This window comes from Cavia porcellus, unplaced genomic scaffold (genome assembly GCF_034190915.1).
Source record: "Cavia porcellus strain 051 isolate PalLab524CR breed Dunkin Hartley unplaced genomic scaffold, mCavPor4.1 scaffold_19, whole genome shotgun sequence".
Taxonomy (NCBI): Eukaryota; Metazoa; Chordata; class Mammalia; order Rodentia; family Caviidae; genus Cavia; species Cavia porcellus.
In genome coordinates this window covers 62,837,033-62,850,386 of record NW_026947502.1, presented here as the reverse complement: position 1 = coordinate 62,850,386, position 13,354 = coordinate 62,837,033, and positions in this window count along the sequence as shown.

Genomic DNA, 13,354 nt, shown 5'->3' with positions numbered 1-13,354 from the left:
TATAGCAGCTAATCATGCATTTAGGTATCTGTGGGAGTGTGTATATAAAAATATTCATATATATGAATTTTTCACTTCAATTATGAAAGATTAAGGGTGTGGCTAAGCAGTTACCAGCTTCTATCTGACTTCCACCTGCTCAGTATAGACTGAGAGCTGTAACTCTGGACTTAGGAAAGGCCTTCAGGAAGGAGAGACTGGCCGCTGCTGCGGTTGTACCCCTTGTCTAGAGAATGAGATCGTCAGTGACACAGGCATGAGTTTGACTTGTGGGCAAATTGTTCAGCACTGTCATGCATCTCCCTATTCATGAAGAGATAAAGAACACTTTTTGAAGAAGAGCAAAAGCACCCCTTTGTTCCTTCAATTAGCAATTTATTTTCTATACCTAATACTACAGCCCCATAAAAAATATAACCTATCCCCTTTGATACTTTTATTGCCTTCCTCTGTCCTTAATTTTTGTTTTTCTTGGTATGTATCCAGCGATGTGTGCTAAAGGAGGTACATTCCTAGTACTTACTTTGTTTTATTGAGATCTTATCTTCTTAAGTTTTCTAAGCTGCCTTCACTTGTAATCTCCTGCTACATATTTCTAAGTAGCAAAGGTTGCATGCATACAACTCTGCTCCTGATTTTTCTGTTTCTTTTACTCTGTCTTGTGAACAAATTATTTTGGCAAGGAAATCTCTTTAACTTACCCTACAATTTCTAATTTCCTTTGCTTCCAATGCTCTATGTTTTTAAAAAATACAATTAGGTCACAGGGAAGAATAGGATCTGGCATCTAACTACTTATCCACTACCTAGATCTGCCCCAGACACAGAACTTGTGCACTGAAATGGTGTCTTTGGCTCAAAAAGTAGTTCAACTTTGGAGTGCAGGTCCCCATTTTTGTATGAGTACAGTTACTGGAGATTCTTTTCTGCAGTCCTTGATTTCCCTCAGGAATATTCATAAAGTCACAAAAAAAGCAGAGTTTTGCTGGAAAACTGAAACAATCACATGGGCATTGATTTGGAGATTCCATAAAGACTTTGTCTATGCTTGGTGGACAATGCTGTAGCTCCTACACAGAAGCAGTACCATCGGTACTGTATCAGAAGCCTGAGTTTGTGTTAAATCCCTTTATAGTTAGCAAAGTTAGCAAAACAAGGAATTCCTACATTGTATAATACTTCACATTTAGAATATGAGGTTCAATGTTATTTAAAGATATACAGTGACTATGACAGTGAGGTTTGGCAAATAGTGCAAAACCAGTACAGGTAACCATTACAAAATATTTCTAAATTTCCTAATTACAATGAGGAAAATAACAATTTATCTTAATAAACCATTACGCAGTATAATAACCTTTCTACTGAATATTTTCTTATTTGTTTTTGAGGTTAGTATTTGTTTCAATTTTCTACCATAATTAGAATGATAATAAGATTATTTTACAATATACTGAGACTGGTTATGCAGTATAAGATGTTGGATATATGTTCTTATCCTGACTGGACATGTAAGCGTTCTGTGTTCATAGAGAACATGGAACCAAACATATCAATTACTTCTTGCTTTTGTCTTGAGAATTCTACTCCTCAGGAAAATGTATTTGATAGAGGAGATTAAATTGGAAATCATAGTGTGAATAATTATCTTATTAAAACTTGTTTGATGTAGTGAAAATATATATTTAAAGACAACACAATAAGTTTTACCTGTTTATTATTGTGTGTATTTCAATAAAAAGACCTAAAATTTTATTGTGAAAATATTTATTATTGATTATAAAAAGAACATGATATTGGAGATATAGAAAATGTAAGCTAGGAAGTAACATATCCCAAGATAATTATTATTTTGAAATGACTCATGATTAAAAACTCAACCTTCATTTTATTTAAAATTTTATTGTAGAAACAATAAAACAAAGAAAATTACAACAGAACAATGCCAATCAAATAAGACAATGGAAATGACACAGAATTTTAAATCAAGGCAAAAAGAAAGAAACAATGATTAACAAATGCTTCTTATTGTCCCCAAAAGAGCTGCCCATACACTTAGACATAGTAAAATAAGATAGAAACACAATGTCACAAATAAAGGCAAAACAATGAATGAAATACATGACTTAAAAGCAAGATAATAGTAAATGCAAATTTGCTACCAAAATATATTTAGTTATCCTTGAATTAGCTGCCCATGGCATCAAGCAATATAAAACAGAATAAAACACAGCCAAATGAAATATTGAGAATGACACAGGATTTTGAAACAAGATAATAGAGAACTAAGAATGGCCACCACGTTCATGGAGAGAACCCTCATATATGCTACATTGTGTATGGTATCCTCTGAATATGATCACATTATCAGCTTCTGACCAGCAAAATCAGTGAAACACTAGACACTACAAGTACTAAGTTGTATTTTATCGTTTTAGCTATCATCACAGCCTATGTTTCTCCAGATCAGCTGACTTATTGGGGAGGGGTAACACTGGATTTTCATGGCTCTCTGTCCATGTCCTGGAAGGGGCCAGCATTTGGCTCTCTCCCAGCAAGCCTGTGCATGGCTTCAACTCACAGGTGGTCTTAGCTTCTTATTCTCTTCTTCTACATTAAAACTACAGCCTTCTTTACAAAAGGAAGGGCTTACTCTTCCGGACAGTAAATACTACTCGTCATATCTTTTTTTCATGGAATGTAGATAATTATCTAGGTTTTTCAGTTAGTCAATGACTGCATAAATGCCCAGGTCATGATTTACAGAGGGTATGTTTAGATGAGGATTTTTAAAAAGTGTTTTGTGAAAACAGAAATATGTTATTTTGAATAGAGCAAATTAATCAATACAATAAACACATTTTAATTACACCATAATGAAGAAGGTCATTATTCCTTGATAATGATTCCTCATGGAAATTTGTTAAACTTCTGCCTTGATTTTTTTTTATTTGACTTAACAAATCCAGTGAACTACTTCACATGAGGGCTACAAACAACAAAGGAATCCTTAACACGGATAGGATAATTTTCATTTCTACTAGATATGAAGCACTGCATGAAGTGTTCAGATCATCAGTATGCCAGCATTCAGAGAAAGCATTGCCTTCCAACATCTGTCCCTTTTCTGGATTATGAAGACTCTATGGTATGGCTGTGGCTGGCGTGGTCCTGAGTCTCACTATTCTCACAGCAGCTGTAATGTACTTGTGCTGTTTGTGAAGCATCAAGACACTCCAAGAACTGGGGTAATCTCCCTCATTCTGCTTCTTCAATGGTCTTCCCAAAACAGCCACTTGTATACTTGGGCAAACCACACTTGCAGTTGTCTTCACTGTGGCTATTTCCACTGAGATGGCCAAAACTATTACTGTGTTGGTGGATTTAAGGCCTTGAGCCAGCTTAGGTCAAGTTTAAATATAATTTATAAGCAGTAAGTGCAATGCATATAGCAGGTTATTTCATGATTTAATATATGAATTGCATAAAATCATATATAGTCAGGCATGTTAACTCTAGAAAGATTTAAATAAATGAAATTATTCACCATAATTTACAAATAGCCTGGAGACTAAGGTATATATTTTTAGTGGAACAAGAAAAGTTAAAAGTGCCATTAAAGCCCAGGCACCATAGTTTGGGGGTGCACCCTGGCTGGTGGTGTTGGTCACTGAGGCTCTGAACTCTGCCCAGCCTAACTCACAGGACCTGGAGATTTTGAGCTCCACCCATCACAGTATATGTGATGTACATATTAAATATATTAAATATTAAATATATATTAAATAACTAAAATAGTAGTAAGATCCACAATGTACACTCAAAAGTGAAAACAAAAGGGAAAGAAAGTTCTCCAAAAAGAACAATTGCAAAGGGGGAAAGAAGAAAAGCAAAGGAAAAGCACAGCTTAATTACACAAGTAATCTCTATTGCCTCTATTAGTTTAATGAAAAAAGTTTTGTCTTTTCGTATTTTGAAGATTTTCTCCTGCCTCTATCTTGAAATCTAAGCAACTATTTTGAAGATAACAGTACACAATATATTACCCACTGTTGACTTCTTATTTTGTTTTAAAATCCTGTTTCATAATTTTTTATTCATTTTTAAATTAAAAAAGAAAATGTTAAGCAACAATGTCATATCCTTTGTTCTAAAAAAGTAAATAAAATATGCCAAACAAATGTTCAGAAGTTTCTACTTCCCCAAAAAGCAAAGAAGGGGGGAAAAAGGGGAACTTAATTCCTCTTCCCCATGAGAAAAGTTCCTCTGAACAAACAAAAATCAAATTACAAAACAGAGCTAACCTATAAATTTTCTTTTTCTTTCCAAATTAACGAGATATCATTGAATTAATATTCTTAGAATATGTCTTGTATGCTGTGAATTCTTAAATGACAATTAACATGGTAAACCTATACTTCACTTCCTGCTGTTTTAAAATAACAATGACAGAAGTTACTTAGAACTCTATTATTAGCCAGTTAAAGATAAAATATAGTAATCTGAAACCAAAATGGGGCAAATGAGAACACTTTAAAATTCATATGGCTGCAGTTAAGCCTGTTCCCAATGCTTGTAAGATAGTTCCATTAAGTGTCTTACATGAGAAAAACAGGACAAGGCATGTTGCTAGGTTGTACTTTTTATGCAATATAACCTAATGCCAGCATTCAAGCTGTTTGCAAGCAATGCTTAAAGCAAACCAAGACAATGGATCATTTCATGCCCAGGTTCTCAGGCTATAAGTACTGCCCAGGTGAAGAATCACTCATGAAATTTACTGAAATCCCCTTAGCAGGAGGCTATTGATATATGTTGGTGCTTATCTGTATCCTATCAGGATAGGGAAAATCCCTCCCCACCCAAACAAAATAGACATGATTGGTGCAAAAGTACTGCTAAGACACATCATCCCAAGGTATGGATTACTTCTGAGTGTGTGATGAGATGAATGATGGCATTCACGGCTAAGACAGTCCAGGTGTTCATAAAGATGTTAAAATAAAATGAGACTATATAGAGCCTGCCATACAAAGAACTAAAAAGGGAGCACAGAGAGTAGACACTCAAACAATTGTTAAAAAAATATTACCAAGAAACTTAAAATGAGATCCTGTCCTATCCACAATCCTCCTTCAACTCAGGTGCATCTCAACAAATGTACTGGATATTCTACTTTGGAGATCTTGTTTGACCAGCCCTCCCCAACCTATCCTTGATGAAATCAAGTATTAACTCTGTGAAGTACAGCAAGTCACCCAAAAAAGAGTGATACACATTTTGTGGATAGCCATTCAATATATCCATGGCTGGATACAGCAAAGGGTACCCATAATTCTGACAGATCCAATGCACATCTTCATACCCTGAGATTCTGTTTATTTAAAAACTAGAATTCTCAAGATGATAATATGTAATCTATTAAAAGGTGATTTCTTACTGTTATGTTTTTTTTTTGTAGTTGTGTATTACGTGTACCCTTACACCCCTTTGTTTTGTTTTGTGTTTTTCTCTTTTTCCTATTAAATAAAATTTTAAAAAAAGCTAAAAAAAAATAAAAACTAGAATTCCACCACCTTAGAACCCATATGTAATGGGCCTTTGTACACTAATCTTGTTCACCACCACTATTGTTAAATTGAAAGAATTGTGTCCTGAATTCATCATGGTGAGTTAAAACTGACACCCAAATATAGGTGGACCAGCCCACAGGACCCAGACCTTCTGAACTACTTGATACTGTGATGACATGAGGCCAACACTAGAAGGGGCAGCCCTTCTCTTGTCACTCCAGGAGCTAAGTAGTCTATACATAGCTGAACCTGGAGAGTCAACATGAAGTTTCAACATACATTTCTTTGCCTTTTTTGTTATAATAATCCCTCTACACAATAGGAAGATAAATCCCCACATGCAATGAGATAAATAGTGATAGCAATGATGTCTATTAAAACCCAGTTATAGAGAGCATTAAATGGGAAACAATGCAGGATTTAAAAGGAGAAAAAATAATTTTCCCTATCCTAAACATTTTGACTTTAGATTTGCATCTCTTAACATCTGTTGTTATCTGTTGTAATACAGATAAAAGCAGTAAATTTCCCTTATATAAGATTTTATGACCTCTTTTTCTCCCAATATCATGTATTTACCTGACCACGGCCACTGGGATATGTTAAGTTGTAAACACTGACAACTTGACAAACTATCTTAGTCTGGCTTTTGAAAGTCTGCTTGCTTACAGAAACCTACAAGTTTCATGGCACTGAGTAGACCAAATCCCCCAACAAAACAAGAGTAAAATTACAGCCCTTTTTTTTTTGGTCAGGAGTCAGCCATTTAGACACGAGTCAACTGAGCTAGCATAAACTTACAATAAATTCTCCTTTTCTTCCATGGTCTCCTTGGTCTCTTGAATTCTGCAGCACAATTACAGCAGAAATGGAAGTACCTGATTCTGTTTCACCTTCTTTTCTATCACTGGTGTTTGTGGTAATGTGAAGTGGTCTTCATACTGAGATCCAAACCATCTACTAAAGGTGTGTATGTTTTTACACTTAGGGAAATTTTAACTAATAACGTATGAGCCCCCAATCCACATGACAAGTTATCACAATTCCTCCAGTTGCTGTGAAGGTTGGAGAAACACTGAGGGGCAATAGCTGCTACTCCAAGTCCTTGGAGATTATGGCAAACAGAATCCACTTGCTTACTTGAAGGGCAAATGCATAAAAAAGTAAGAAATAAAATTGCATGACTTTGTCCCTTCAGTACAACCACTGTTACTCAGCTGGTATATTTAAACAAGTAAATTTAGTAGACAACTTGTTAGGAAAATCTGTAAGTATTTTTGTTGGGTTTCTTTTTGTTTGCATTTTATTTTTTTATCTGGAAGAGAATAAAACCAAGTGAAATAAAAGAAAATAGAGATAATCAAAACAAAACAATTAGCGTGACAAAAGACTTCAAAACAAGATAAAAGGAACCAACAAAGACTACATGATGCCTCTTGCTGTCTTCAAAAGAACTTCCTATACCACAAGGTACATTAAAATCAAACAAAACAGCACAAAATAAAACCAATAAAATCAAAACAATGAAAGCAATGCAGGGCTTCAAAACAAGACAGTAACAATACAAGAGTATATACTGTAATGCATCTTATCTTCAAACTGCTGCTTATACCATTGGACATAATAAAATCAAACAAAACAAAATATAACAGTCAATCAAAATAAAACAATGAACATGATACAAGGCTTCAAATCAATAATGGCTACCATAATGCCTCTTTTTATCTTCAAAATACTGCCTATATCATCAGGCATAATAAAATCAAACAGAATAAAACCAATCAAAACAAAACAACGAAAGCAAATACAAGGCTGCAGCCCCTCCAGGGGGAGAATGACCAGCATCTCCTGAGGGCCACACCATGTTGGAACTTAGGGTGCTGGGAAAACAAGCAGCCAGCTTTGCCTCCCTGGTAAGCTGCTGTGGTGTGGCAAGCTGCAGCCCTTCTATGGGGAGAACCACCAGCGACTCCTGAATTCCACACCACATTGGAACTTAGGACACTGGGAAAGCAAGCAACCAGCTCGCCTCCCTGGTAGGCAGCTATGGTGTGGCCAGCTTTGGCCCTCCAGGGGTAGAATCACCAGCTTCTCCTGAGATCCGCGACATGTTGGAACTTAGGGCACTGGGAAGCAAGCAATCAGCCTGCCTCCCTGCTAAGCAATAGTGAGCATACCGGTGCATGGGCTGAGAGTCAAATATCCGACTTCCTCTGCCCCTCATTAGCAAATGGGAACCAGAGATCTGAGCATATGTTGGGAGCTTGACCATATGCGATATAGCAAATAAGGGGGATTTCCTTGTACCATCTCTTTGAAGGCAATATTTTTGCTACTGTTTTGCTTTATTCTGATTAACTGTACTTCCCTATTAAATATTCTGCTTTGATAAGTTCTATAATGTTCTGTAATTCATGTTATTTTGCTATACATGATTGAAAGAACAACTATTGTGAAGATAACGAGATATACTGTGATACATATTACTGTTATCCCAGTAACCTGCTGTGGAGTTTTGTACCAATTTCACTACACTGCCTTAATTGGCTTTTTCTGTCTTTTTATATTGTGTTTTACTACCTTCAAAATAATAAAAAAATTTTTTTTGACATCTGAAAAAAAAAAAAAAAGAAAGCAATACAGGACTTCAAAACGAGACAACACAACAGTGGGTACCATAATGCGTCTTGTTGTCCTCCAGTAGTTGCTTATACCATTAGACATAATAAAAATCAAACAAAACAAAATAGAATAATATCAAATCAAAAGAAAATAACTGAAGCAACACATGGCTTCAAAAGCGATAGTTGGAAGTCAATAATGGTTACTGTAATATATTTTGCAGTTTTTTTTTTAAAAAATCTATTCATACCATCAAATATGACTAAATCAAACAAAGCAAAATAAAATAAAACCAAACTAAACAGAACAATGAAAACAATACAGTGGTTAAAATCAGCATATAGATTAACATGACCTTCCTCCTCCAGACATTTCCTCTACTTTCACCCTCACACCACCTATTCTGCATTTTGGATTCCATCAACTCCTTTAGTTTTTTATACTACAGAGAGGACATGCCTCTGAGCCACTTCATCCATGAGCATGATCTCAAGTTGAATCCATTTACATACAAGAACCTTGAAATTAATTTTCTTTATAGCTGAATAGCTTTTCATTGTGTATAAATGCCATATATTTCTTGTCCATTTTGTGATGGGTGGGCAAACTACTCACTTTTTTTCTGATTCTCTGTCAATTAGAGGCCATCTTCATTAATATTTATAGCCACATACTGGCTCATCTCTGCCACAGTATTTTCCTGCTATTGGCTATATACTTTTCCCCTCCATTCAGTTTTCTACCATGCTCAGTGATCCCACTCTGCCACTGTCCCTGGAAACATGGTCATTTTTATTTCTCTTGAATATCCTTCAGTTTTCTTTGTAGGCTTTGTTTGGTAGTCTTGAATTGCTTCAGTTGTTCTTTGTTATGGAAGTATCATCCTTCTTCATTAATTTTGAAAGAAAGCTTTTCAGGTTACATCACCCTAGGAGGGAAGATCTTTTCTGTCAGGAGTTGAAATACTTCACTCCAAGATCTTCTTGATGTGATGACTTGTGTTGAGGAGTCTGTTGGGATTCTGATTGGTTTTATTTTACAGGTGATCTGTTTCTTTTTCCTAACAGCTTTTAAAATTCTTTTCTTGTGTTGCATTTCTTGGATCTTGAATATTATATGTCTTGATATAGATTTATTTTGATATGGCTAGCTGGAATTCTATATGCTTCACATATCTGTATATCAGGTCCTATTGCCATGTTTGAAAGTTTTCTTTTATTACTTCTGTAACTAGGATTTTAATGTCATTTGTGTTGACCCTTGATTTTTTTTTTTTTTTGTCTTTTTCGTTTTTATTGGTACCAGGGATCAAACTCACAACTGCCTGCTTGCAAGGCAGGCACTTATGCCGCTGAGCTAAATCCCCAGCCTCCGACCCTTGATTTTTCAATGACACCTGTTATTCTTAAGTTATTTTGTTTTGAGTAGTTCTGCAATTGTTGAAATGTTATTTTCTGCTTCCTTGTTATTCTTAAGAGATATCTCCTTTCATTATTGCTACTTGCACACATGTCTTCAAGGTCTGAAAGTCTAACTTGAGTTTCTTTTAAGTGGTTTTGCCAAATTTCAGTGGAGTATTTAAATTCTGGGATATCTCTTTGAATCTGTTTCTTGCATTCTAAACCTCTCTTACATTATTCCTCCAAGGTTTTCCACATTTTCCTATGCTCATCTATTTTTTAATCTATGTTTTCTTTCGAGATGCTTAACAAGTCTTTTATTATGGATTTTATTTCTTCTCCCTGAGGTAGAATTTCTGTTCTATTTCCTTTTCGTTTCCTTATAGCCTCATGAAATCTCTTTACTTTGGTTGCCATTACTTCAGAAACTTCAGATGCACAACTCCCAAGTTCTTCCATGTTTTTATCACCTACACTTGCTCTGCTTGAGTTGGAATCCATGGACTGCTTTTTGCTTCCTCCTCTTGACATTTTCTTGGAATTTTCCAAACAAGCAGGCAGTCAGGTCCTAGGTGGTTACCACATTGGCTAAAATTTCTCTAGAGTATAACTGTGTGGTCCTACTGGGTTCTCCTGGCCAGTGATGGCTATGGATATCCAATGTTTGCCACTGAACATACTGGTACAGGGCTAGGTACTGTTTTTGTAACCCATGGTGGTTACCTAGGGTGGAAGTTCCATAAGACTGCTGTAGTGCACACAGGCCAGGGCTACCTGCTGCCACCACATCAAGCTGGTTATTGGCTATCTATGTCTTCCAATGGCTACTTGTATGCATGAGGGGGCCGTCCATGTACTCCAACTGAAGCAGAGCATGTTCAGGAGATGAAGACATGAAAGAGATTGGGAATCATACACCTGGAGTTTCTGAGACAGTCTGACTCACCCTCCCAACCCAAAAATCTGTAAGTTGTAAAATAAAAGTATTCAGTGCTACTTGTCAAAGTATAGAAAGACAGTCTTCCAACATATTATAATAGATATAGAGCCCACAAAAGTCAGGACTCTGAAATGTATATTGGGCATCATTTCTATTGCAAAACACTATTCCTTTATGTGTTTATGGTAACAGAAAGTGCAAGTTTTCATAATATATAGGCTAATTCAGTTTTTTTTAGGAAACAGAAAAAAATTTCCATTTTAAATAGGTCAGAATTAGTTACTAAGATGACATAATTTTTCAATTTTGAGTTTAAATCATAAAAAATATTCTAATATTTAATGCATATCATGCTGTCACCTTAAATATCAAAATTGAAATGACTGTTCTTACATAGGGAATCATCTCACACCTCTCATCATATTTTTTAGTGCCAGATTGGAGTGGTTTTATCATCATTGTCGGTATTTTTATCTAAAGTGGCAATATATACTTTCAGAAATCTGCAATGGAGTAATGACCCAGCCCAGTGTTTATCTTACAGACCTCTGACCCTCTTGTTTAAACAGTTGATCAGAGAATTCTACTTAAATAATATGTAAATAGTATATTTTATCATGTGTACCATAATCCATAATGCATAATAGTGTTTTTTTTAAACAAAGAACACCCTGATTTAAATGTCTTAATATATTTGTATAAAACTTGGAACCCAGACATTTTTATTCCAAGTTGTGACTTCATATTTGCAACAAAAGTACTTTTGAAGTTAATTAGCCCTTCAAAACGCAACTTCATGTGAAATAGGTTAGACCAGTGATAGCAATCCTTTAAATATCAGTGCCAAAACTACAATTCAAAGCCTACTTATTTATTGCAAAGAACCAACACTTCACTCATTCAATATTGAGGTTTTAGTTCTAGAAAAATAATTAATACCTTAATATCTTTTGTCTTAAAAGAAAAACAAAGCAAGTGCCATAGCTTCAACACCACTAAGTTAGAATAAGGTGAAATGATCTGAATTGTAATTTTAATGATTTCTTAAATGCAAATATATAGGTTGGTGTTTATGTAGTGAGCAAGGGGTAACTTTGCAAGAAACAGTAAACCACATCATTTTACCCTTTCAACTTAGTGCAAAATCTCCATTGCTGTCTCAAATGCAGATTTATGGGTCCTACACACAAATATTGACTCTGCATTTCAGTGAAGATGTAAATATATTTGCATTTTATTTAATAGGTAATGTACAGTCAACATAACAATAAATTTTGAGGTTCTATGTAAAAATATTTGAGAAATAACGCCCTTTCTGATGTCCCTTTACTTTTACTTACTTACATGAAGAATTAGTACCAATATTAAAACCTTAGTCTAAGAGTTGCACGGTTGACATTTTCTGGGAGCTTGAAATGAAATGGAAAACTAGTGGCTGATAGTTTAGTAAAACAAATATTTGTAGATCACTGCAGAAGTACGCAGTTTAGAGCACAGGGACCTATACATACATTATGATTCTATCTACTGATATGTATAATAAGATAAACTTCTCAAAAACCTTAAAATTAAGGACCCCATTTTTGATATGAATCAAACTAAAGAAAGTGTGCCATTTAAAAAATAATATCTTGTGCACAGTGTTCAGCTTTTCATAAGGATGAAGAAAGAAGGCAATTTTCTTTATGTGACCTTTTTTTCATAGAAGCCTAACCAATGTGGAAATACCATGTGTTTGGTAGGTAAATATATTATCATGATCTGTTAAACACAGACTTAAAATGCTTCAAAAAACTTAACAATAGAGAAGATGTCATAATTAGGCTTCAGAAACGCACCTGATTTTTCCATTTATCTTGCCTTGCTAATTGGGAATTTGCAACTTCATTGTGTTGTTGCTTTCATGGACAACGGGGATACGTATAGCTTCAAATTTTAGAACATGTCAGTTGGACATAGGCATGTGTGGGCCATACAAGAAATGACTGGAGCTGCATGGAAACCTGGTTGGGGGGGTATGGACAGAACTTTCTGACTTGATCTTTGGATGATGTAATTCTTAAATATACTTGTCTGAGCATGTGTCTTTCCAAATCATTTGAACACCTAATGTTGGGTTCCCTGTTTCAAGCCACTTGTAACATCTCATGTGGCATCCATACAAATTATCCCATAGACACTAAGTTGATGGAAATTTGTCTTAAGAAAAAGTGATTCCTGGCCATTCCTATCCATGAAGTTGTATGAAATAATGGTGCCTTAGAGGGACAAGATGACTCTCAAATTTAATTTCAAACTTGTGGTTTGCACCTGGACACCAGACCACAGGTGCATAGCTTCAGGGAAATAAGTTGGAAAAGTCCTCCAAAGACATCAGGGTGGCTTGGCTGAGAAACAGTCCGGGTCATTAAAGCATCCACCTGAGTCCAAGCATTTATGTGGCTGAGACTGCGGTTCTCTCTTCACTCAGACTTACGCTGGTGCAGGCATTTCTATGATGTTCCTCTTGAGTCTCATCATCTTCCTCTTTCAGCATTCTTTTTTTGTGTGCTGCTTTGAAAAAGAAGACTGCATTTTTCACAGGAACATCAGTGTGCACAAGGATGGAGATGTGGTGATTGGAGGTTTTTTCTCCCTTTTCTTCTGTGTATACTTCTCTAGTATAAGTCACATAGGACCTAGAAAGGACTTCATTGTCATGCTGTAAGTGAGATTTTCATTTATTCATTTTCTGCTTCATTGTACAGGTGGACAATTCTGGAGGTGTCCTGTATTGGATAGTTAAATCCCTTCTGATCTCTCTTCCACTCACAGCCCAA